Source organism: Humulus lupulus, chromosome X, assembly GCF_963169125.1.
Source record: "Humulus lupulus chromosome X, drHumLupu1.1, whole genome shotgun sequence".
Classification (NCBI taxonomy): domain Eukaryota; kingdom Viridiplantae; phylum Streptophyta; class Magnoliopsida; order Rosales; family Cannabaceae; genus Humulus; species Humulus lupulus.
This window is the reverse complement of record NC_084802.1, coordinates 53,730,761-53,756,537: the sequence shown is the minus strand read 5'-3', so window position 1 is coordinate 53,756,537 and position 25,777 is coordinate 53,730,761. Positions and strand designations below refer to the sequence as shown.

Here is a 25,777-nt window from a genome sequence, read left to right as displayed (position 1 = left end):
TCTTTAGATGCTTCACAAGCTGCTATGTATTCAACTTCCATGGTTGAATCAACTATACTGGATTGCTTAATGCTTCTCCAGACAATTGCTCCACCACCAAGAGTGAATACTGACCCAGAAGTAGACTTTCTACTATCTTTGTCAGATTGAAAATCTGAGTCAGTGTATCCAGTAGGTTCAAGGTCACTACCTGAATATACTAGCATATAGTTCCTCGTTCTCCTGAGATACTTGAGAATATGTTTCACCGCAATCCAGTGTCCAAACCTGGATTTGACTGATAACGACTGACAATCCCTACTGCATAACATATGTCAGGTCTAGTACATAACATTGCATACATTAGGCTCCCTATAGCTGATGCATAGGGATACTTTCTCATGTCCTCTTGCTCTTGTGGTGTCTTTGGACACTGATCTTTGCAAAGAGTAATTCCATGTCTGGTCGGTAATTGACCCTTTTTGGAATTTTCCATAGAGAATCTTTCAAGCACTTTATCAATATAATTTGCTTGTGAAGGCGCCAAGAGCTTGTTCTTTCTATCTCTTATAATTTTAATGCCTAGAACATAGCTCGCTTCTCCCAAATCTTTCATTTGGAATTTGTCAGCCAACCATTTCTTTACATTTGATAATGTCTCTACATCATTCCCAATGAGTAGGATATCATCAACGTAAAGAACTAAGAAAACCACAACTTTCCCTTTGATGTATTTATAAACACATGCTTCGTCAACATTTTAGTCAAAGCCATATGTTTTGATAGTTTCATCAAATGTTAAGTTCCAAGATCTTGATGCTTGTTTCAATCAATATATGGATTTCAACAACTTGCATACCTTTTGATCTTGATCCTTCTTAATAAACCCTTCTGGTTGTTCCATATATATGGTTTCATCAAGTTGGCCATTCAGAAAGGCTGTCTTGACATCCATTTGCCAAATCTCATAATCATAGATGACAGCTATGGATAAAAGTATGCGAATGGACTTAAGCATGGATACAAGAGAAAATGTTTCTTCATAGTCTACACCTTCTCTGTGTGTGTAGCCTTTGGCCACAAGCCTTGCTTTATAAGTCTCTACCTTTCCATCTGCACCCCTTTTCTTCTTGTAGATCCATTTACATCCAATGGCATTAACATTGTTAGGCAGATCTACAAGTTCTCAGACTGAATTGGAATACATTGATTCCATTTCTTGATTCATGGCAGCTTGTCACTTATCAACATCAGGGTCTTCCATTGCTTCTTTAAAAGTCAATGGATCGTCCTTTTTAGTGTCTGATACAGGAACGTGTGCCTCATGTTCGTAGCGAATAGGTTGACTCACAATCCTCCCACTACGACGTTGCACTGGTTTTCCTTTTCAAGAATTGTGGTTTCTTTAGTTGTTTTATCATTAACTGATGAAGAAGATGGAGATGAAATTTTATCTGTCATTAGTTCCTCTAAAACTACTTTGCTCCGAGGTTTAAAATCATTCATATAGTCGTGTTCTAAAAAGGTTGCATTCATCGAAACAAATACCTTTTGATCACTTGGACTATAGAAATATCCACCTCTTGTTTCTGGAGCATAGCCCGCAAATATACACACTTCAGACCTTGAATCCAGTTTTCCAGATTTAGGTCTTAGCACATGAGCAGGACAACCCCAAATACAGAAATGTCACAAACTAGGTTTATTTCCATTCCATAATTCTAGTGGTGTCTTTGTCACAGCTTTGGACGGAACTACATTCAAAATGTAATTAGCTGTTTGAAGTGCATATCCCCAAAACGATAAGGGAAGTGAAGAGTAGCTTAACATAGACCTGACCATGTCCAACAAGGTCCGATTTCTTCTCTCTGAAACTCCGTTTTGTTATGGTGTTCCAGGTGCTGTGAGTTGGGATAGAATACCATGCTCCAGCAATAAATCTTTGAATTCAGAATCCAAATATTCACCACCACGGTCAGATCGGAGTGTCTTTAAAGATTTACCTAATTGCTTCTCAGCTAAGGCTTTGAAGTCTTTAAACCTTTCAAAAGTTTCTGACTTCTTAAGCATTAGGTAAACATGACCGTATCTAGAATAGTCGACAGTAAATGTGACAAAATATTCATAACCACCTTGAGCTTGAATGTTAATTGGACCACATACATCACTATGATTAAGCTCTAGTGGTTCTTTGGCTCTATTTCCCTTCGAAGTGAAAGGCTGTTTAGTCAATTTTCCTTCTAAACAGGATTCACAAACAGGTAGGGTTCCAACTATTAGTTCCCTAAAAGGTCCATCTTTAGTTAACCGATTTATCTTATCTAGACTAATATGACCTAATCTTAAGTGCCGAAGATACGTGTCATTTTCTTTAGAAACCTTTTGTCTTTTGTTACTTTGTGGAATAGCTACTTTAAATAATTCAGAATTATTAAGCGATTTTTCAATTGGATTAAGTATGTACAGTCCGTCCTTTTGTTTTGCATGACAAATATTGTTCCCATTCCTTGAAATAAAAATCATATTATTATTAAAAGAAATGCCAAAATTTTGTTCATGTAACAAAGATAAAGAAATAGCGTTTCTAGTAATTTCAGGAATAAATAGAACATTATTCAAAACTAGAAAATTGTTCTTAAAATTTAAACGGACTGTTCCACATGATTTAGCTGAAACAAGTGCCCCACTTCCCACTCTCATAGTCATCTCTCCTTGCTCCAACTGCTTTGCGGACTCAAGTATCTGCAAACAAGAACAAACATGGTTAGTGGAACCAGAATAAACTATCTATGATAATTTATCATGTTCCACCATGTTGACGGTCAGAACTCGTCAGCTAAGTTAAGTTGGAAAGAATTGCAAAATAAAGATTATCAATAGAAAAGCCTTAGAAATTTAAGTATCAACTCAAGAACAATTGCAGAAGAACAATGGTGAAATCAATTTTCATTCACTATGGTGCACTTGCTACGGTAAATTTTCCAACCCCCTTCCATGTGGAAGTGAGGTTCATTTTATAGTAGGCTCTAATGGCCTTGGATACGTGGTGGTCCAGGGGACCAGGTGGTACACAAGTACTCTGTCAGGAGAGTGGTCTCAGGGGTAGTGGTGTTGGTTCCAGTACATGGCCAGGTACCATGAGGATGTCTCCATTACTTGATCCATACGTATGTCAGAGGAGTGGTGACAGACATAGTGGCGCAGGTGGTGGTGGTATCGACTCTGACACCTGGCCATAGACACACAGGCCCTAACCCTTCTCCCAGCACTCCCATTACCCTACTGGTACGGGTGTCCGTACTCGACATACAGGGTCTTAAAGGCCGTACCCAGTACTAGATTGTACAAGTATGTTCCATTTGAATCATACTTGGGCTTTTACCTCCAACTGCTGGGGCCTCGATAGGCCTTCGTAATAGAGACCACATTGAGGTATAGGGAGTGAGACACTTTATGTATTGAAGGGTCGCGGCACGAGGTAAGGCTCTTGGATCCTTAGCGCGAGACGCCCGGAGCACCTCAAGGCCACCCCCGGACATAGGTGATAGGTGTGCAAGACGGTCTCGGGGGCTTGAGACGACGTGGCCTCGCTAGAGGCCTGGGTGTGCGAGGTGAGCTGCATCCCTTGCAAGGCCCCCTTTAGGATGTGGCTGTGGCGAGGGTGTCCTCCACGAGGCATGGAGCACTCGGGGCGCGGGACAGTGGCATGCAGGGGCGCCAGACCGAGGGCGCTCGGGCGCGAGGCCATGGGCGTAGGGGCGTGAGGCTGTGCTGCGCAGGGGCTCGAGGCCGTGGGGCGCGTGCATGTGAGGCCATGGCGCGGGGCACGCGAGGTCGAGGGCGCACGGGCGCGAGGCCGTGGGCGCAGGGGCGCGAGGCCATGGGCGCGGGGGCGCGAGGCCGTGCCGCGCAAGGCACGCGAGGTCGAGGGGCGCGCGGACATGCGAGGCTGCGGTGCGGGGGCACGCGAGGCCGTGGCGTGCAGGGGTGCAAGGCAGGGCCCTTAAACAGTTGGTGCGATATGCCCGTAGCATATCGGGCGTACCCACGAGGCGCTTATGGGAGCCTTTCTCGTGCTTTTGGACTTTTTATAACTGTTGAATTTCGAGCATCCACACACCATACAAGCTTCGAGTGCAAGTAAATCTAATTTACCTTTCTTTTTCTCTTTCAGCTCAGCGAGATACTTTGGAAAGTTTCTCTTCCAATGACCATCGACATTACAATGGAAACACTTTCCTTTGGGTGCCTTTTGTTTGGGGTCATTGTTATTTTTGTTCTCGGGTGCTTTGGATGACTTCTTTACCTTTTTCGGATTTTCCTTTTTCGATTTGCAGTCATTGTTATTGCTTTTCCTTTTCTTCTTAGAAGAAGATGATTTTGCTTCAGCCTGACTTGAGATTGTCTTGTTCAAAGACTCAAAAGTTTGTAATTCATTCAACAATTGTGTCATGTTAAATTCTAATTTATTCATGACATAATTTGTTGTGAATGTCGAAAAAGTAGGAGTTAAAGACTCAAGTATGATGCTTACTTGTGTCTTTTCATCCATGATTGCTCCGTGCGTCTCAGCTTCATGGAGTACACTGATCATGTTCAAGACATGCTCACGCACATATTGACCCTTCTTCATCTAAGCATTCATGTAGGTTTTAGTATCCTCATGACGACTTTGATCAGATGGGCGCCCAAACATTTCCTTAAGAGATTTCAGTATCTCAAAAGCAGTTTCCATGGATTCATGCTTTGTTCGTAAGAAATCACTCATTCTTACAAGCATATAGCACTTAGATTTGTTATTGGATTGAATCCATGCATCAAATTTGTCCCGAATATGTTTCGGGGCAGTGGCGCCAAGTTCTTCAGGACATTCCTCATTTAGGACAAACTTGTGGTTTTTGCTAACCAATAACAGATTCATATTTGATTTCCATTTTATGAAGTTATCACCAGTTAATTTTTCTTGTGCGATTAAAGCAGTGATGGAATTACCAGAGATAGACATATTCTGAATAAAAAAAATACAAATATTATTATTATATTTAGAAAAATAAATATCAAAGTTTCGGAAATTAAACGTGATGCATGAGCACAATTAAAACACATAAAATAAAGTTCAATTTCCACGATAAAACTTTCTAACAATTAAAGTGCCGCCTTAGGGCCGATCAAATTAATCTTAGAGAATTTATAAGACATTCTTATCTTTATTGTTTACAACTTAAAATAACTCATTATTTTCTCTTTTAAACATTAAAGTACCGCTTAGTTTGGTCAAGTTATGATTATCCACTGCAAAAACTTAATCATAACTTTGTGAGTGTAACCCATTATTTCGGAGTTCATGACTTAACTTAGGACATGTCGCCTTAGGGTCGGTCAAACCTAAAATACATCATTAGTTCCTATCTATGTAAATATAACCTTGCTATTGACATGTCTAGACACCTTCCTTAGGGGGACGAAAACAAAGCCATCGCGAGGCGCTATTCATGTCCCACGGTGTTATATTAATAATGGAGACCATGAGCTATGTTGAGTTATCAACCTTCTCTCACTCACTATTTTAAAATAAGTGTTTTTAACCTAATTAATTCCAAATTAATTATAGATTCTTTAAACTTTATGAACATAATTAAAATTGGAAAGAAGGCGAGTTTCTAGGTCCATATCCAATTTTAAATTACTAATTATGTTCATCTAAACTTTACTAAAAAGTAATTTTAAAATAAAGTTGGTTTAAATAAATTAAGTCATAAGACTTAAAACTGGTGTGATATTTTACCAAGGTTTCAAAGAATAAAATTAAGTAATTTATATGCAATTGGTTTTGCAAAACAAATCATATAAACATATAGGACAAACCTAATAATCATGTTTCTACCAATGAGATGCATGATAATGACTGTGTGGGTTTTTTATGTATGACACAAAATGCATGAACAATTGTCAATCACATGAAAAAAATTATTTAAATAAATAAATAAATAAACAATAAATGTTGAACGGGGTGCTTTTGGGTATTTCTAATTTTACAACCTCTTTATAAAATTAAAATAAAATAAAATAAAACCGCCTTGATCTCCATCGGGTTTCTTTACTTTACTTTCGGTAGGATATGTATCGTTGGAAATTAAATTTCTCATTATCTTGATTAATTAAAACAAAACTTTTAAATAATCATTATTTTATTTTCTTTTTTAATTAAAACAACTTTTAATTAAAAACTGAAATAAATTTAATTAAAATCTGTTATTTAGAAAAATAAAATTTAAAATAATATATTAAAAAAAAGTTTGTTAGGATAACAAAATTATCTCATTATTTAAATATCAAATTTCTAACAAATATGATATTTAACATTTTAAAAATTTTAAAAAAATAACAGATTAATTTCAGAAAAAAAAATTTCTGGACCAGTAAGACGGGGACACGTGGCATCAAAAAATGCTGCCAGGGCCATTTCGTACGGAACCGTACGGATTCGTACGGACGTTCGTACGATGTCCCCGGCAGTGGCTCGGAGGGTGGCCTCAGAAGAACGGTGGCTGAATTATGAATTCCGGGCTCCGTTTTGACTTTGTGTGATCGGAATTACAATTTTATGGTGTCAAGAACCAAATAAAATTACATAAATCCTATGCCCTTTAATGGCTTACACAATGATTTGATCATAAACAAATCCTAACCCAAAAACACCATACAATTAACGATTCAACATTCTTATGCATTCAATCATATTAAGCCATCCATTCATTCATAAAAAATAAATAAATGCATAAAACTAAACCCATTCAGATTCAATATACATATATGTGAAGATGACTCTGGTACCATTTGTTGGTTTTTATAGATCAAATAAGAGATTATAGGCAGCGGAACAACAATCAAAATTGTTAATTTAACCCAACAAGATTTCTAGATCTACTTCTTCACATACATATATATATATATTGAATCAAAGATACGAATAGAAAATTACCTCAAGTCATTCCTTGCTGTTATCTTTTTGTATGGCAAAAATTCTTGAGATCTCACACCAACATCTTCCAAAATGTTCTCAGCACATAAAGAACAAGTGTGGGCTTGCTATACAAAAAAATAGGCAAAATCTGTTTATTAGATGTTCTCAACACATGAGATCTGATAAAGTTTGGACCTAAGTTTTGAAGAACAGTGATCTATGCTTGTAGCACTGTTCTCTTTCTCTCAGGGAGATTTCACGAACTATTTTTTTATCACTAAAAAGTATCGCTGTGAAAAATTGATCTCCTATATTTAATATATCCAATATATTAAAATAAAATATTAGTTATTTAAAACAATTTAAAATTAACTAATAAGTTATCAGATTTTGTTTAAATAATAATATTTTAATCATATTACAATATCTCATTATTTATTTAATATTTAAATAACTAAAATTGTGGAACAAAGAAACTTCTAGAAGCTTCTTGTGTGTGTAGCACAGTGACTGTGCACTGTGCTACACGTGTACCACATTCCAAGGGAGGCATATGATTTTTTCCAATTTTTATTATTATTTAAATACCAAAATCCCAAAAATAAATTAATTCAAAATTAATTATATTTTTGTTAAATCAAATAATTAATTAATTTTGAATTAATTAATTATACAATAATTATGTTTGGTGCATAGAAAAATATTTTACTTATCAAATAAGTCATTTTGCCCATTTTTGTATTTATCTTTGTCAGTGTTTGTTTGAGCCATTTCGGGGACCATGGACCTATAACATTAAGCTCCAATAAATTGAAACTAAATAATTAAACTCTTTAATTATAATAGTTAATTTATTAATTATGATATTTCTCCACTATAAATTCAGAATTGAACTCTTTATGTTATAGATATACTTTTACAGAAATCTTATTCTAAGCTGTCCATTGATATAACCATCTTACAATAGGTTAACCCTCTAATTAATTAGTTCATAAATTAGAATGGAATAATTACCATTTTACCTTTCTAATTTACTTCTTTTTCCTTAAGTACCATTAATTCACTAGTGAATAATTAATCTATAATCTAATTATAGATTTGAGCTCAAAATCATTCAGTTCCAGAATTAACCCTTAAGGGAACTAATATACGATCAGTTAGGAAAGATTAGATTTTGTATTGTTGATACATGTTCCCAGCCATCCATGATATTAAATCTCCAAAACAAAAGTCATTAGCCTTGACCTTAACGAATGAATCAAAATATTTAATAAACATGAACAGGAGTTCATGAACACTCAGGATTAAGGTTTATCTATAAATGATCATCATTTACGATATGAATTACAAGTCTTTATTATTAAATGGTTTTTGGATAAAGACTTTTATTCATATCGATCCATGTCATATATAATCATATTATATAAAGCACCTTTACCGAGATGTCTTATGATTAGTGCTCAAAAATATCATTTTATTAATCTTAAAGTGTAAAATTAATTAAGTTTTAATTAATATTTTCATGGATTTATTGTCATATATTTTATATTTGAAAATATTAATTTTAATTTAATTTGTGTTTAATTTTCAGGAAATAAAATATATTTTTGACACAAAGAAAAAGAAAGGAGAAAGAAAGAATTAAAATTGAAAAAAATGATGATAAAGTGGTATTTTTGAAGGAGAAATAGGCCCAAAATGGAGCCCAAACCCAAGTTTCAGCTGCTCCCTCTCGCTGCCACGTGTCAATCTACCATTCGTCCATGCCAGCCGAGCCGAGCCGATCCTCCAGAACGTGCCACGCATCCCACCACAGCCTGACAAAGCCGCCGAGCCGCACGCCAGCCGAGCCGCCAGCTGCACCACCTGCCACCTGACGCTGCCACCCTGCCACATGTCTGACGCGCCAGCCAGCCCGAGCCAGACGCCTGCCATGTTCCCCACGTCGTCAGTCTGTGTCTCCATTTTACCAACAGCCACTTCCCATTTTCATCAGCTTTTTGAGCCACTTTCCCCATTATTTTGTACACATTTTTAAACGTTTTGAGCCTTATTTACACTATAAATAGAGGACCAAATGGAGTAAAAATGATATCAGATTGTGTAGGGAATAGTAGAGAGTATTGGAGAGAAAAACACTTAGTTTTTCATATTTTTCTTTTACATTTTTGTGAGTGAAAACAATGCCTATTTTAGGCTAGAGTGGAGTTCATGTGTTACATTATATTTTTAATATATTGATTCTTTATTTTGTTCTTCATTTCTATATATTTGTTACAATTAAATTTATTTTCTTCTAATTTTTGTTCTAAATTTATTATTATCTTTTACATAAGTCTAGTCATGCTCTTCTTATGTAATTTAGGTTTTTAATTTAATTTAGAATATTTGTTATATTATATGCTTTTTACTACATTCTGCCATTGGTATTTTGTCGCTCTAAAGTATATAATATGATAGGTTTTTAAAATTAGAAGTTAGTATAATTTAATTAAAGAACATATTTTAAGGTGAGCTTTAATATATATATTTTCTAACTATAATTAATGGTGTAGAATTATAGTTGAGTATAATGAATCAATTTTATTAAAATATATATATGTTTGGATGAATGAAACTTATGCCTTCCATACTTTCTTTCTGATTCTAATTCCTCGATTTTATTCATTTAATGTTTATATTCTTTTTCAAATTCACATTTTTCCAAAGTTTATGATTTTTAATTTACTAATCTTTCTTTTAATTTTGTATTTTACCTCTCTGTGGATACGACATAGCCCGATTACTACTGCGACCGCTTAGGAGTTTATTGGGCGATATCAATTTTTGGCGCCGTTGCCGGGGAGGTAATTCTACAATTAAAGGTTTGCCTAGTAAATTAATTTTTTTTCTTTCAATATAAAAAAAAAGTAGTGTAATTTTTAATTTCTCTTTTATTTTATTTTTCCTTAGTAGTTTTATTTATTTATTCATTTTTTTTTAATTTTAAGTTTAGAATTTTTATTTTAGATTTAGTTTTTTTTTCCGAAAAAAAAGAGCATAAAATTTTAAATCATAAAATTTAAAAAAAAAATCAAAAAAAAAAAAAAAAAAAATCAAACAAAGTATTGAGAACATTTGTGTAATTTTGGAAATTAGTAAAAACCAAACTTGTTCTGTCTTAGAAAAATTGGTTCTTAAATAAGGTCTGTGTTAGCGTTACCCTCCAATCTTTTCTAAGAACCTCGGGGAGTTCTAGAAAAGCTCTTGGGCCTAAAGTGGTACCTTGGCAGCCTTTCCAATTGGCCTGGGAACATTTTGGTGTATACTTATTACATTATTACACATTTGCGCTTATAATACTTACAAACTAAAAAATATTTATGCCACGAAACAGAGACGCACTAGGGAGAATTGTGAGACAACAAGTAGAAACTTTAGAAAACTCTCCTAGTTCGTCGTTTTCTTCCATTCGTTCAAACACTCCTGATTCACCGAGACTTCCTAAACCACCCACGATGGCTCATCAAGATGAAGTCCAACCAAGAACGCTACATGAATATTTACATCCTACGCGTACAGCCACACCTTCGTGCATAATGTATCCCAACAATATGCCAAATTTCGATTTCAAACCCGGCATGATTAACCTCTTACCAACCTTCCATGGGTTGGAAAATGAGAGTCCGTACGTGCATATACGGGAATTCGAAGAGGTGGTGGCTACATTCAACAACCGAGCTGACGTCACCAACATTGTGCGATTGAAATTCTTTCCTTTCTCGCTCAAAGACAAAGCAAAAAGCTGGTTGTATTCCTTAAGGCCTAGATCTATCGGAACATGGGACGAAATGACAAAAGCATTCTTTGCCAAATATTTCCCGCCCCATAAGACTAGCAGCCTTAAGAGGCAAATCTCTACCTTCATCCAGAAAGACCATGAAACTTTCCATCAGGTCTGGGAGAGGTTTAGAGATTTGATAAATCAATGCCCACATCATGGATACGAAAGCTGGCGTCTGATCAGCTATTTCTATGACGGTCTCACAACCGGACAAAGACAATTCGTACAAATGATGTGCAATGGCGAATTCCTTCAAAAAGATCCCAATGAAGCTTTCGAGTACCTCGACGATCTTGCTGAAAAATCCTACACATGGAATGGACCGAGTCCTATGGACAAGCCACGATCAACTGGAATCTACCAATTAAGGGAAGATGACAACGTCAAAAGCCAAATTGAATCATTGAGACAACAATTCGAGGCTTTCAAATCTCAAGAAGGTAGAGGAATCCACATGGCTGCAAAGGTAGAGACACGAGATCCATGCTTCATCTGTGGAGGGACGGAACATCAACCGCAAGAGTGCCCAACTCTTAGTGAGTTAAGAGGAGGAAAAGAGGAACAATGCAATGCTTTAGGGGATTACAAGAAGCCCTATAACCCTTTCTCAAACACTTACAACCCCGGTTGGCGCAACCATCCAAATTTCACCTGGAAGGATTCGAACCAAGCATCTGGGAGCCAATGGAGGCCTGAGCAGCAACAACCACCAAAATCATACAACGCTCCTCAAAATATCATGCAGTCAAGTAATTCTCTTGAGAGTACTTTGCAAATGTTTGCGCAAACTCAGATAGCCTCAACTCAAGAGCTCAAAGCTTGTTTCACACAAATGGTAGAGGAAATGAAAGACATGAAAGTCCAAATGACAAAGCTAAACACTACTTTGGCGATTCAAGAGCATGGGAAACTTCCCGCTCAACCTCTAATCCATCAAAAAGGGCAACACATGGCACAAACCTCCTCCTCTGCAGATACAAATTTCAAAGAGGTTAATGCCATCACTACTCGAAGTGGTCAAAGTACGGTTTCACCGTTAACTAAGACAACGAGTACGTCAATGCCCGCTCCAGATGATGATGTGCTAATAAGCATTCCAGTAAAGGCACCCTTTCCTCAAGCTTTGAAATCTACTGGTAAGGTACTGGAAAATCATGGTAAAATCCTAGACCTTTTAACACAAGTGAAGATCAACTTGCCATTGTTGCATGTGATCAAACAAGTGCCGGCTTATGCCAAGGTTATCAAGGATTTGTGCACCGTTAAAAGAAAGCATCATGTCAAGAAAACTGCATTCTTGGCAGAACAAGCTAGCGCGGTAATTGACTGCAAGACACCGCCTAAGTACAAAGATCCTGGTTGTCCCACCATCTCATGCCAAATAGGGGAACAGGAATTTGGTCAAGCCCTTCTAGACTCAGGAGCAAGTGTAAATCTCATGCCGTATTCAATATACTTGCAATTAGGTCTAGGAGAACTCAAGCCCACATCTGTGGTGCTACAATTGGCTGATCGATCAGTTAAGAAACCTCGGGGAATAGTAGAAGACGTTCTGATTCAAATTGAAAAATTCTATTACCCTGTTGATTTTCTCATCTTGGACACTCAATCTGAAGTGAGTATAGAGTCCAAAATTCCCATCATTCTTGGTAGACCTTTCCTCGCAACAGCTAATGCACTCATTAACTGTAGGAATGGTCTCATGAAAATCTCTTTCGGGAACATGACTCTAGAAGTGAATGTTTTCCACATCGGAAAACAACCACCTGACAACGATGAGTGTTTCCAATCCTATCTGATCGATACACTTATTTCGGAAGAGGTCGAATCGAAATACACGTCTAATCATTTTAATCACCTCTTCCAAATTTCAGAAAGTTCTGAGCCCGATGAGTCTGCAATCAACCCTGAAATCATCAAACACTCACAGGCTAAAAGAACCATGTTTTGGAATCCAATCTTTGAGGAACTCCCTCAAGATCGAGAAACACCAAAACCATCTATTGAACAAGCTCCTCAACCAAAGTTGGCCCAACTTCCTGACGGTCTTAAGCATGTTTTCCTGGGAGCTGACAACACTTTTCCTGTCATAATATCCTCCAAGATCACTGCCACATAAGAGCGCCAACTCATCAATGTGTTGCAAGAACAAAGAGATGCATTAGGATGGACGATAGCTGACATCAAAGGTATTAGTCCATTAATTTGCTCCCATCACATTCAATTGGAAGACGGGGCTATACCACGTCGTGACCCTCAAAGAAGATTGAACCCAACGATGAAGGAAGTAGTAAAGACTGAAGTCTTAAAACTTCTGGATTCTGGCATAATCTATCCTGTTGCTGATAGTAAATGGGTCAGCCCAACTCAGGTTGTTCCCAAGAAATCTGGGGTAACAGTGGTACCAAATGAAAAAGGGGAACTTGTTCCTACCAAGGTCACAACTGGGTGGCGTATGTGCATTGATTATAGAAAATTAAATGCAGCCACCCGCAAAGACCATTTTCCACTTCCATTCATCGATCAAATATTGGAACGTGTGGCAGGTCATCCTTTCTATAGTTTTCTTGATGGTTATTCAGGGTATTACCAAATCGAGATTGCCTTAGAAGATCAGGATAAGACCACATTCACTTGTCCTTTTGGTACTTTTGCCTTCCGGCGTATGCCATTTGGCCTGTGCAATGCTCCAGCCACTTTTCAGCGATGCATGATGATCATATTTAGTGATATGATCGAGAAATGTATGGAAGTATTCATGGATGATTTGACAGTCTTTGGATATTCCTTTGAATCAAGCCTTCTCAATTTAGAGTCTGTGCTTAAACGTTGCAAAGAGAAAGGCTTGGTACTCAACTGGGAAAAGTGTCATTTCATGGTGCCATCAGGCATAGTCTTGGGGCATGTCGTGTCGGAACGAGGAATTGAGGTTGATCAATCAAAGATTGAACTCATATCAAAGCTGCCCACCCCCAAGACTGTTAAAGACATTCGGTCTTTTCTTGGGCATGCAGGATTCTATAGGAGGTTCATACAAAACTTTTCGACAATTGCTCGCCCTTTGTCAAACCTCCTAGCAAAAGATGTTGTGTTCAGTTGGACACCTGAGTGTGAGGAATCTTTCCGAATGCTCGTTGCAAAACTCACTTCCGCCCCTATCATTTAGCCACCAGATTGGAACTTACCGTTCGAAATCATGTGTGATGCTAGCAATTATGCTATAGGGGCAGTCTTAGGTCAAAGAAGGGAAGGGAAGCCCTTCGTTGTCTACTACGCAAGTAGAACTCTTAACAGTGCTCAAATGAACTATTCTACCACTGAAAAAGAGTTACTTGCTGTAGTATTCGCACTTGACAAGTTTCGTTCCTACCTGAGTGGTTCACCTATCACAGTCTTCACGGACCATTCCGCCTTAAAATACCTCCTTTCCAAAAAGGATGCTAAGGCGCGTTTAATTAGGTGGATCCTTCTGTTACAGGAATTTGATCTGACCATAAAATACAAAAAAGGAGTTGAAAACGTGGTAGCGGACCACTTATCTCGTCTTGAATTTTCTGATTCCGCTGATGGCCCAGCCATTCGAGATGACTTCCCTGATGAACATCTCTTTGCAGTCACTAAGTTGCCATGGTACGCTCATATCGTCAATTACTTAGTGACTGGCGAACTTCCAACTGCATGGAGTGCACAAGATAAACGTAAATTTTTGGTCGAGGTTCGTAACTTCTATTGCGACGACCCATATCTTTTCAAGTATTGCCCCGACCAAATTATGAGACGTTGCATTCCAGATGATGAAATTTTTAGTGTCCTGAACTTTTGTCATAATGAAGCTTGTGGTGGTCATTTTTCTATGAAAAAGATTGCCGCAAAAATCTTACAGTGTGGTCTTTATTGGCCCGCTTTGTTCAAAGACACTAACAATTTCTGTCGATCATGTGAAAGGTGTCAAAAATTAGGTGCCCTGTCCCGACGACATATGATGCCATTGAACCCAATTCTTGTAATAGAAATATTCGATTGTTGGGGAATAGACTTTATGGGACCATTTCCACCTTCTTCTGGCTACCTTTACATTCTCCTCGCCATAAACTATGTCTCAAAATGGGTGGAAGCTGTGCCTTGTCGAAATAATGATAACACAACTGTTGTGAAATTCTTAAAAGAAAATGTGTTATCTAGGTTTGGCACACCTCGCGCTATCATAAGTGATCAAGGCACCCATTTTTGCAACTATTCTTTCGAGACCTTAATGCAAAAATATGGTGTAATTCATAAGGTTGCATTGCCTTATCACCCATAGACAAATGGCCAAGCTGAGTTAGCCAATCGAGAAATCAAGCAAATTTTAGAAAAGACGGTTAATCCTGACCGCAAAGATTGGTCCTCACGACTTCTTGATGCTCTCTGGGCATACCGCACTGCTTACAAAACTCAACTTGGTATGTCTCCTTATAGGCTAGTCTATGGTAAAGCCTGCCACCTTCCTGTTGAGCTGGCACACAAAGCTTATTGGGCAGTTAAAAGCCTAAATTTTGATCTCAAGGCGGCAGGACTCAATCGTAAGCTTCAGTTGTCAGAAATTGAAGAGTTAAGGAACGATGGTTATGACAACTCTAGGATCTACAAGGCTAAAATGAAAGCGGTTCATGACAAGAAGATCCTAAGAAAAGAATTTGAGCCAAACCAACGAGTGCATCTTTATGACTCTCGTCTGCATATCCACCCTGGCAAGCTGAGATCAAGGTGGACTGGCCCATATGTTGTGAAAACCGTCTTTCCCAACGGTGTTGTTGAGGTCATAGACCCAACTGATGGGAGAGAATTCAAAGTAAATGGCCAGTGACTGAAATACTACATAGAGAGGGTGACCCAGCCTGAAGAAGTCACTCTTGTGGAACCGGTTTACCAAGTCTGAGTAGTGTTCCAAATTGTTTGTATATAGGTTTGTTTTCTGTTTATTTCCCTTTTGTAATTTTATTTTAATTGTTATCATTTTGTGTTTTCAGTTTTTCATGTTTTAAAGAATCAATATTCGCTCTACCACTCGACGCTCGCTATCCAGGTGTTCTCTTTCCTTGCTCTTTTACATTTATTATCTTTTGAGACATTGAGGACACTGTCAGATTTTGGTTGGGGGTGGTGAGCATATTCATGCACGTTCATGTTGATTTTTGTCATATTAATATTTTCACGGTCAAATTTTTTTTAAAAATTACTTATTTATTTTTGCAAAATGTTACTTTTGAGTCAATTTTTGTTATCTGTATTACTAAGAGTTTTTCTAGAGTTACCTAATGCACATGCCAATTGTTGTGGTAAGATGGTTGTTAGCACATATTTGCTTAGAAATTTGCCATGTTTAAGTAATTCATTCTTTTGTGTGAGAAGTGAGATTTGAGAAAACAACTTTTAAATTTTTATTGATTCTTAGAAATGGTTATAATTATTTGGACAAGGTATTGTGGTCTGAATGGATGATGTTTTAGGGATAATATTTTCTATAGACAAATCTTATTAGAGAGCCTTTTACTATGTTCTTCATGAAAAAGAAAATGAAAAAAAAAAGAGAAAAGAAAAAAAAATATATAAAAAAAGGAGAAAGACACAAGAGCAATATTTCTATCATTTTCAATTATGTTGTCTCTTGTGTCCAAAAAAAAAAAAAAAAGTGTGTTTATTTCATGTTTTATTTTATGGCTCTTAGAATAAATGTAAAGATTGTCTATTTAACTTAAAATCCCGAAAAACTAGTTTTGTGGTACTCTTTATGGTGGTTGCCCAAATAGTTTATTTCCTATCTTCGTTTCAATAATTATTTAAGAGTTTGTCCTAAATATATACCCATTTGATGAGTGCTTACTTCTTTTCCAACTCTATGAGTGAAACCCTTAAAACTTTAAATACTTTCAATTACATGGGAGGTTAATGGAGTTGAGACTTTTACTTGGCATAATTTCGAAGGCTTTATGTGCTATGGTTTGTGGTAAGAAGGTTCAAGTTTGGTGCACACACTCACAACTCTAGATTTATTCGAAGTAATTTTGATAACTCTTGTTGACTTGTTACTAACATTTTGTGTAAATACTTAAGTTCTTTTTATAATTTTTGACCGGAAATATATCATGTTGACATTTATCATTTCGCTTGAATTGCTAGAGACTAGCAATAAGCTGGTTAGGGGTTGTGATTAGTGCTCAAAAATATCATTTTATTAATCTTAAAGTGTAAAATTAATTAAGTTTTAATTAATATTTTCATGGATTTATTGTCATATATTTTATATTTGAAAATATTAATTTTAATTTAATTTGTGTTTAATTTTCAAGAAATAAAATATATTTTTGACACAAAGAAAAAGAAAGGAGAAAGAAAGAATTAAAATTGAAAAAAATGATGATAAAGTGGTATTTTTGAAGGAGAAATAGGCCCAAAATGGAGCCCAAACCCAAGTTTCAGCTGCTCCCTCTCGCTGCCACGTGTCAATCTGCCATTCGTCCATGCCAGCTGAGCCGAGCCGATCCTCCAGAACGTGCCACGCGTCCCACCACAGCCTAACGAAGCCGCCGAGCCGCACGCCAGCCGAGCCGCCAGCTGCACCACCTGCCACCTGACGCTGCCACCTGACGCTGCCACCTTGCCACATGTCTGACGCGCCAGCCAGCCCGAGCCAACCAATGCGTGCCACGTCGCCTGCTGCTCCCCCACGCCCCGACCAGCCGCCTGCCATGTTCCCCACGTCGTCAGTCCGTGTCTCCATTTTACCAGCAACCACTTCCCATTTTCATCAGCTTTTTGAGCCACTTTCCCCATTATTTTGTACACATTTTTACACGTTTTGAGCCTTATTTACACTATAAATAGAGGACCAAATGGAGTAAAAATGATATCAGATTGTGTAGGGAATAGTAGAGAGTATTGGAGAGAAAAACACTTAGTTTTTCATATTTTTCTTTTACATTTTTGTGAGTGAAAACAATGCCTATTTTAGGCTAGAATGGAGTTCATGTGTTACATTATATTTTTAATATATTGATTCTTTATTTTGTTCTTCATTTCTATATATTTGTTACAATTAAGTTTATTTTCTTCTAATTTTTGTTCTAAATTTATTATTATCTTTTACATAAGTCTAGTTATGCTCTTCTTATGTAATTTAGGTTTTTAATTTAATTTAGAATATTTGTTATATTATATGCTTTTTACTACATTCTGCCATTGGTATTTTGTCGCTCTAAAGTATATAATATGATAGGTTTTTAAAATTAGAAGTTAGTATAATTTAATTAAAGAACATATTTTAAGGTGAGCCTTAATATATATATTTTCCAACTATAATTAATGGTGTAGAATTATAGTTGAGTATAATGAATCAATTTTATTAAAATATATATATGTTTGGATGAATGAAACTTATGCCTTCCATACTTTCTTTCTGATTCTAATTCCTCGATTTTATTCATTTAATGTTTATATTCTTTTTCAAATTCACATTTTTCCAAAGTTTATGATTTTTAATTTACTAATCTTTCTTTTAATTTTGTATTTTACCTCTCTGTGGATACGACATAGCCCGATTACTACTGCGACCGCTTAGGAGTTTATTGGGCGATATCATCTTACCACATCAATAATCCGAATCTAGATTATTTGTATCAACATGATACTCATCAACCCGTACTTATAACCCAAATTAAAGAATTCCATAACTTCAATTTGTTGTTGTTGACTATTTTTATTCATTTATGTGATCTTAATTCTCTCGTACTAATACAAGATCACATCCTCAATAATGAATATGGAATTTTTCTGATATTTACAAAATTATTCAAACAATAATTTAATAATCTAAATATAACAAGAATAAACCATTGTATTTATTTATTCATCAAAATAATAAATGTCTTTTACATGCTTTTAGGACATACTCCTAACAGTAATGACCTATGTCCACTTAGTGTTCTTATTGATACTGAATCCCAATACTGTGATCAAAGAACTAGGGTTCTTGAGTTTCACCAGTCTTAGGAGAATTACAATTTCGGTGGATAATCACACTATACTTTTCTCTTTGAATACAAAGACTAAAAGTTCCAAAAAAAATCCCTTCCTTGAGCCCTCTCTTTCTTATTTATAGGTTCAAGGGGGTTACATGGGCCAATGGGCTTTAATTACAATTAAGACCAGCGTATCAAGGTAATAAAAGGAAATATAATGAATATAATTATTACAAGATTGCGTATCTCAAAGGAAGTAAATGGAAGTATGCGACCAGACTGGTCGCACTTAACCGCGAGACTTGACAAACCAATAATTATCTGTTCGATGATCGAACAGGAACCCTTCACTCAGAACTGCCACGTGCCAACCACGCATAAGAAATTCTCACCACGTCATCAGGAGCCATTTTTAGGTAAACATTTGACCCACATGTTTATTTTACTGCGACCAGCATAAAGTAAACTTAAGGGACCGACCCTTCGCATGCCCCATCAATTCTGTCAGAGTCGTCCATGCCTTCTTGAAAAAGGCAACTAATCATGTCTTTTCGGTTTCCCAAAAGTGGTTCGACGGCTAATACACTTCCCCATGACTTGAAAAGTTACCCTTTATGATTACCTCGGTAACTGCTCATCGACTAAAATAAATAATCCTTCAAAATCAATTTTCACTTTTTACATTTGCCTTTAACCTCAAGAAAACCGAAGAACAAGGCTCAAAACCTCCAAACACTCTGACGACTCTTGACAATTCACGAAGCTCCAGCCAAATCGACTTAGCATCTCAGAACTCTACTCCATATTTTATACAAGTACTTCTCTCAAACTTTTCAGTTGCTGATATGCCATGCAATATCTGTTTTATCTTTATTTTTGATTCTGAGTTCCTGAGTTCTTGAGTATTGTTGACTGTTCTTGAAAAAATTTGTTTCGGGGTAAAAGGGCACATAGATTTTAGCTTGAAATAATACTTTGCAGGGGTTAGGGATCAGTTTGGTAGTTAGGATCATGAATTTAGGGCGTAAAATCGAAGTAAAAATTTGATTTTTAAGCTTGTATAAAAACTGGGTTTTTCCCGCCCCTTCAGAGTCAAAAAAAGTCTTTCCTGAAAAACTTTTTACTTCTGCTTTTTGATCCGTTTTCCAAACTGCTCGTATGTAGCTTAGTGTTTTTGCTAGAATGATGCTGGTCATATAAAAGCCTAACTTTTATACGCGAGCACATTATCCCAGCTCTTTTACACCTCTTGATCTTTTGGGCCGTAGATTCTCATCTCCTCTTCTCTGTTCACAGATTTTCATGCAAGATCCGTGGTGAGGTGAGAGGCCAATCGACGATGACCTGCTTGCTCAGCTGCTCGTGGATGAAGAACAACTGTCGTTACTCATACCAAAGATTCCTTTTTCCCATACCCCATCCAATAGACCTTCGATAAGTCCATCAAACATGGGTAGAGTAAAATCCACCGCCCAGAAAAAGAAAATAACCAAACCTTTTGTAAATCAGCCTGCTCCTTGGGCTGAAATTCCTTCGACCAGTGGTCGAGCTGAAAATACTGATCCCGAAATCCAAACACAGGCCCAACCCCAAGATGTCCTTCGACCAGACGTCAAATGGTACGTTGCTCCTCCTGGCCAAATCACTTCTAGGATGCTAACCAATTACCTCAGGAAGTACAGACTTTCTGGGGTAACTTTATTCAAACCTACCAACGAACAGCGGGCAAACCTGCCTGGCGGCGCCTTCAGCGCTTGGTCGAGGTACCATATTGAGGCAGGAGCAATCTTGCCTCTTCATCCTTTTTTTTTCAGGGAGTGCCCAATTATTTCGGGGTCGCTCCTTTACAAATAACTCCAAACGAGTATAGAATGCTTTCTACACTCTATATCCTTTATAGCCATAAAAAGTGGCCTGTCCCTACGCCTCATGAGATCAACTACTTGTTCGATCTTAAATCCAACCCCAACCAAGACAACACGAGGATTTTTCATCTCTGTCACTAAGAATCGACTCACATCTTCCTGAGTGAGACTACCTACAAGTCCAATGTAGGAAAGTACTTCCAGGAGTACTTTTTAACTACTGATCTGGTTGCCAACAACTTAGCCTTCACCCAAGGAGGTAACTTCTTTATTCTCAGGTCGCTTATTTCTTTTTATTTTATCTACATCCTCCTTAGAAAATTAGCACTCTTCAGGTCCATGGCAACGACCAACTCCTACTCTAGAAATGGAGATTCGAGTAGCATCTCTGGCCAGCATGACTGACGTAGAGAAAAGTGTCAAATAGCTGGTCACTGAAGCCAACCTAAGGCTGGTTGGTCTTCTGGCACCTCACCAAGATGTGAGGGAGTCAACGGCGGGGAGTGCCACTGGCGGAGAAGTTCCCAAGCAGCACCAAGACGTGTCACAGCCTCCAAGGAGGAGGACAGCTGGGGTGACAATCATGGAACCCTCCAGCACCACGCGAGCAGCCGCTCCCCCTGCCCCTTTGGGAAAGGGAAAAAAGAAAGTTTCTGAACAAAGAATTTGACTCCAAGCACACTGAGGAGGTCAAGGTGCTCGAGGGGAAAAACATTGAATTGCTCGAGAAAAACACTGAACTGCTCGAGCAAAGCTCCAAGCTGGCCGAAGAGCTTCAACAGTTTCAGACTACCCTGACCAAAGCCAATGAAGAAAAAGAGAAGTTTAGGGAGTGTGCTAAACTTAACTATCAAGAGGCCAAACAACTTGAGGCTGAGCTAATCGCAAGCAAAAAGGAGACTGAGGAGTTGGAGGGGTGTGTCAAGGAGCTTGAGGAGACTAATGCCAAAAATTTGGAGAGGTATAGGGGAGCTACCTTAGATTGCTTTTATGAGTTCTAGAAGCACAATCGTGGGGACAACTTCAATTATGTTTCTGAGCGCCTGAGGCGAACTGAAATAGCCTGGTGCACTGCTCGCCTGGAGGAAGAAGAGAGAGCCAACGTTCCTGCCTCCCCAGAAATCTCCCTAGCCACGGGAATTGAAGGCATGGAGAATGAAGTTGGAACCACAGTCGACCAGGACAATCCTCAAGACCCTCCTGCCTCGTAGTATTTTTGTTTTTCTTTTAACTTTTTCTTGTAGTCAAGATAATTTATATTTTTATTGCTGTACGGGCAGCTTTTCATTTAATAGAAAATTACATCCGAGCAGTAACTGCTCGCGGTGTAAAGGGATTCATTTTTGATATTATAATACTTGCATTTTATTATAACATCTGTTCGCATGACCGAACTTAGCATAGTACTTTGGTTTGATTTAACAAAACAACAAAAATTTGAAAAATACTCTAAGTACCTAGCATGCTTTCACTTATTTTGCTCGTATGTTTACATACCTTTTGATATGCTTTGCTTACTAGGTACCTTATATGCCCCCCAAGTGATTGAGGAGCTCTAGGTCCTCGGTCACTTGCCTTGACTAGGACCTGTTCGAACATTTCTGCTCGCAGAAATTTTAAAACGATAATATAGCAAAACAACACACGTAATGAGCAAATACTTGTAATAAATACAATAGTTTGGCAAGATTGACTGGCTGTGCACAATCCCTTTTATTTCTCGTAATAAACGGACAATCGTGTCTGTACGAGTGATTAATAAAATGATCTTACACTTATAAGAGATCAGTCACAAAAAATGACCAACCCTTTTTCATAAACTTGTAAAAAGTAGAATTAATACAAGCCAATTCTTTAAGAAGAATTGTTTATTGATAGTACTTGCGCAGGTGTTCTCCATTCCAATAGCGAGGAATGAGATCTCCATTTAAGTGAGCAAGTTTGTAAGTGCTTGGATGGAGGACTTCTTCGATTTGGTATGGTCCTTCCCAGTTAGGTCCGAGTACTCCAGCGGCCTGATCGCGGCTGTTGAGGAAAACTCTTCTAAGTACTAGATCTCCCACATTAAATTTCCTTTCACATACTTTAGAATTGAAATACCAAGCGACCTTTTGCTGGTAAGCTGCTACTCGGAGCTGGGCTTGCTCGCGCTTTTCATCGACCAAATCCAAAGATTCCATTAATAACTGGCTATTCGAGCCTTGATCGTAGGCCATCCTCCGATGCGATGGCGGATCTAATTCCATAGGCAACATAGCTTCATATCCATAGGCCAAGGAGAATGGAGTATGGCCTGTTGCTGTTCGATGGGATGTTTTGTACGACCAGAGGGCTTCAGGCAATTGTTCTAGCCATGCCCCCTTTGCTTCCTCAAGCCTTTTCTTCAGAGTATCCTTTAGCATTTAATTGACTGCCTCGACTTGTGCGTTTGCCTGAGGGTGAGCAACTGAAGAAAAGCTTTTGATAATTCCATGTCGCAAACAAAAATCCATAAACAGATTACTATCAAATTACGTGCCATTGTATGAGACAATTTTTCTTGGCAATCCATAGCGACATACTATGTTTTTGACCACGAAATCCAGCACTTTCTTGGTCGTTATGGTTGCAAGTGGCTCAGCTTCGGCCCACTTTGTAAAGTAATCGACCGCCACTATGACGTACTTGATGCCGCCTTTCCCTGTGGGCAAAGATCCAATCAGGTCTATGCCCCACACTGCGAACGGCCACAGACTTTGCATCTATTTGAGCTCATTAGGGGCTGCTTGTGGAATCTTGGAGAATCTTTGGCACTTGTCGCATTTTTGCACAAATTCCATCGAATCTTCATTCATTGTTGGCCAGAAGTATCCTTGCCTTAGGATCTTCTTTGATAAAATCTGCCCCCAGCGTGATCTCCGCAGAACCCTTCATGGACCTCTCACATTAATTCTTTGGCCTTTTCCTTTGAAATACATCTGAGGAGTGGCATAGAGTATCCTCTTCGGTACAGAATTCCATCGACCAGGATGAACCTAGCAGCCTGCCGCTGAAGAGTCTTGGCTTTGTTTCTGTCCGTAGGCAACACACCATGCGTCAAGTACTCAATGAAAGGTGCCATCCATGTATTTGCCGCCTGAATCACCAGAGAGGTTTCTTCCACTGTGATGCTTGGTGCGAGCAGCCGTTTAACAGGTACAATATTCAGGGTGTCAGCATCCTTGGCACTCGCTAATTTCGCCAAAGCATCGATGTTTGAATTTTGATCGCGAGGTACTTGCTGGAGGGTATACTTCTCAAACTGGGCCAACAAATCTTTTGCTTTATTTAAGTAGGCAACCATCTTTAGACCTCAAGCCTGATAATCTCCAATGATCTGATTAACCACCAACTGAGAGTCACTGTAGATTTCAAGTGACTTTATGTGCATGTCTCTGGCTAACTGTAATCCTATGAGCAGTGCTTCATACTCGGCTTCGTTGTTAGAAGCAGTGAAGTCAAATCTGATTGCACAGTTAAATCAATGCCCTTCAGGCATTATCAAAATCACTCCGGCTCCAGCGTGATGTTCATTAGACGAATCGTCCATGAAGAATTTCCATGAGGGAGCTTGGCTTTGAGGTTCAGGCGCTTCTATTTGTTCACTGTTTGGTAGCCCAGTGTGCTCTGCAACGAAGTCGGCTAGCGCTTGTCCTTTTATTGCTGCTCGTGGTAAGTAAGAGATATCAAACTGCCCAAGTTCAACCGCCCATTTCAATAATCGGCCAGCGGATTTTGGCTTCTGCAAAACTTGCCGTAGAGGTTGGTCGGTCAAAACTGTGATTGGGTGAGCTTGGAAGTATGGTCGTAACTTTCTGGAGGCTAAGATCAAGCAGTAAGCTAATTTTTCAATAGGAGGATATCGCAGTTCTGCTCCTATTAGCCTTTTGCTTACATAATACACGACCTTTTGCACATTCTCCTCCTCTCTTACTACAACAACACTAGCAGCGTATTCTGTGATCGCCAAGTAGATGAGCAAAGTTTCTTTATCAACCAACTTTGATAGAATTGGTGGCTGCGACATGTGCGTCTTTAAAGCTTGAAAAGCCTGCTCGCACTCCTCCATCCATTCGAACTTCTTGTTGCCTCTAAGTAGATTAAAAAATGGGACGCATTTGTCCGTCAATTTGGAGATAAATCTACTTAGAGAAGCAATCCTTCTGGTTAAACTTTGAACATCTTTGATCTTCGTTGGCGATTTCATATCGACCAGGGCTTCGATCTTCTCGGGATTGGCCTCAATTCCTCGCGAGTTTACTATAAATCCCAATAATTTCCCTGATCCAACTCCGAAGGAACACTTGAGGGGATTCAGCTTCATCTGATATTTATTCAAGACGTTGAAGCACTCCTGCAAGTCCCCTATGTGTCCATCTGCCTTTTTCGACTTAACCAGCATGTCATCAACATATACTTCCATGTTTGTACCGATCAGCTCCTTGAACATGTGATTGACTAGTTGCTGGTAAGTCGCACCAGTGCTTTTCAAACCGAAGGGAATTACTTTGTAACAGTAAAGCCCTGTATTGGTCCAAAAGCTAGTGTGGTCCTCATCAGGTGGATGCATACTGATTTGATTGTACCCGGAGTATGCATCCATGAATGACAGGATCTCATGTCCTGCAGTGGCATCGACCAGCTGGTCGATCCTAGGGAGTGGGAAACAATCTTTAGGGCAGGATTTATTAAGGTCTGTGAAATCCACGCACGTTCTCCACTTGCCATTTGGCTTGGGAACTAGTACGGGATTAGAGACCCATGATGGATAAAACGCTACCCTGATGAATCCATTCTCCTTTAGCTTCTCGACTTATTCTTTCAGAGCTTTTGATCTGTCTTTGTCGAGTAGCCTTCTTTTCTGTTGTACTGGTGGAAAATTTTTGTCTATGTTCAGGACATGGCTGATAACTGCCGGGTCTATCCTAACCATGTCTTTATGCGACCAGGCAAAGACTTCCTGGTTCTTCCTAAAAAATTCCACCAGTTTTTTTGTTGTTGTTGTTGTTGTCTCTAAGATTTTACCGACTTTCACAACCCTAGTCGGATCTGCTTCATTGAGTTAGACCTCTTCAAGGTCCTCAATGGGTCCCACTTCTTCATCATAATCCCTAAAGTGAGGATCCAGGAT

General features: G+C 38.3%; 1 non-coding gene across 1 annotated transcript; it reads right to left on the bottom strand.

Moving 5' to 3' along the window:
- Positions 1 to 10,821: 10,821 nt before the first annotated feature.
- LOC133807619 (small nucleolar RNA R71) lies at positions 10,822 to 10,928 on the bottom strand. Its single transcript, XR_009879521.1, has one exon. It is a non-coding gene; the product is annotated as a small nucleolar RNA R71 (small nucleolar RNA).
- Positions 10,929 to 25,777: the final 14,849 nt, after the last annotated feature.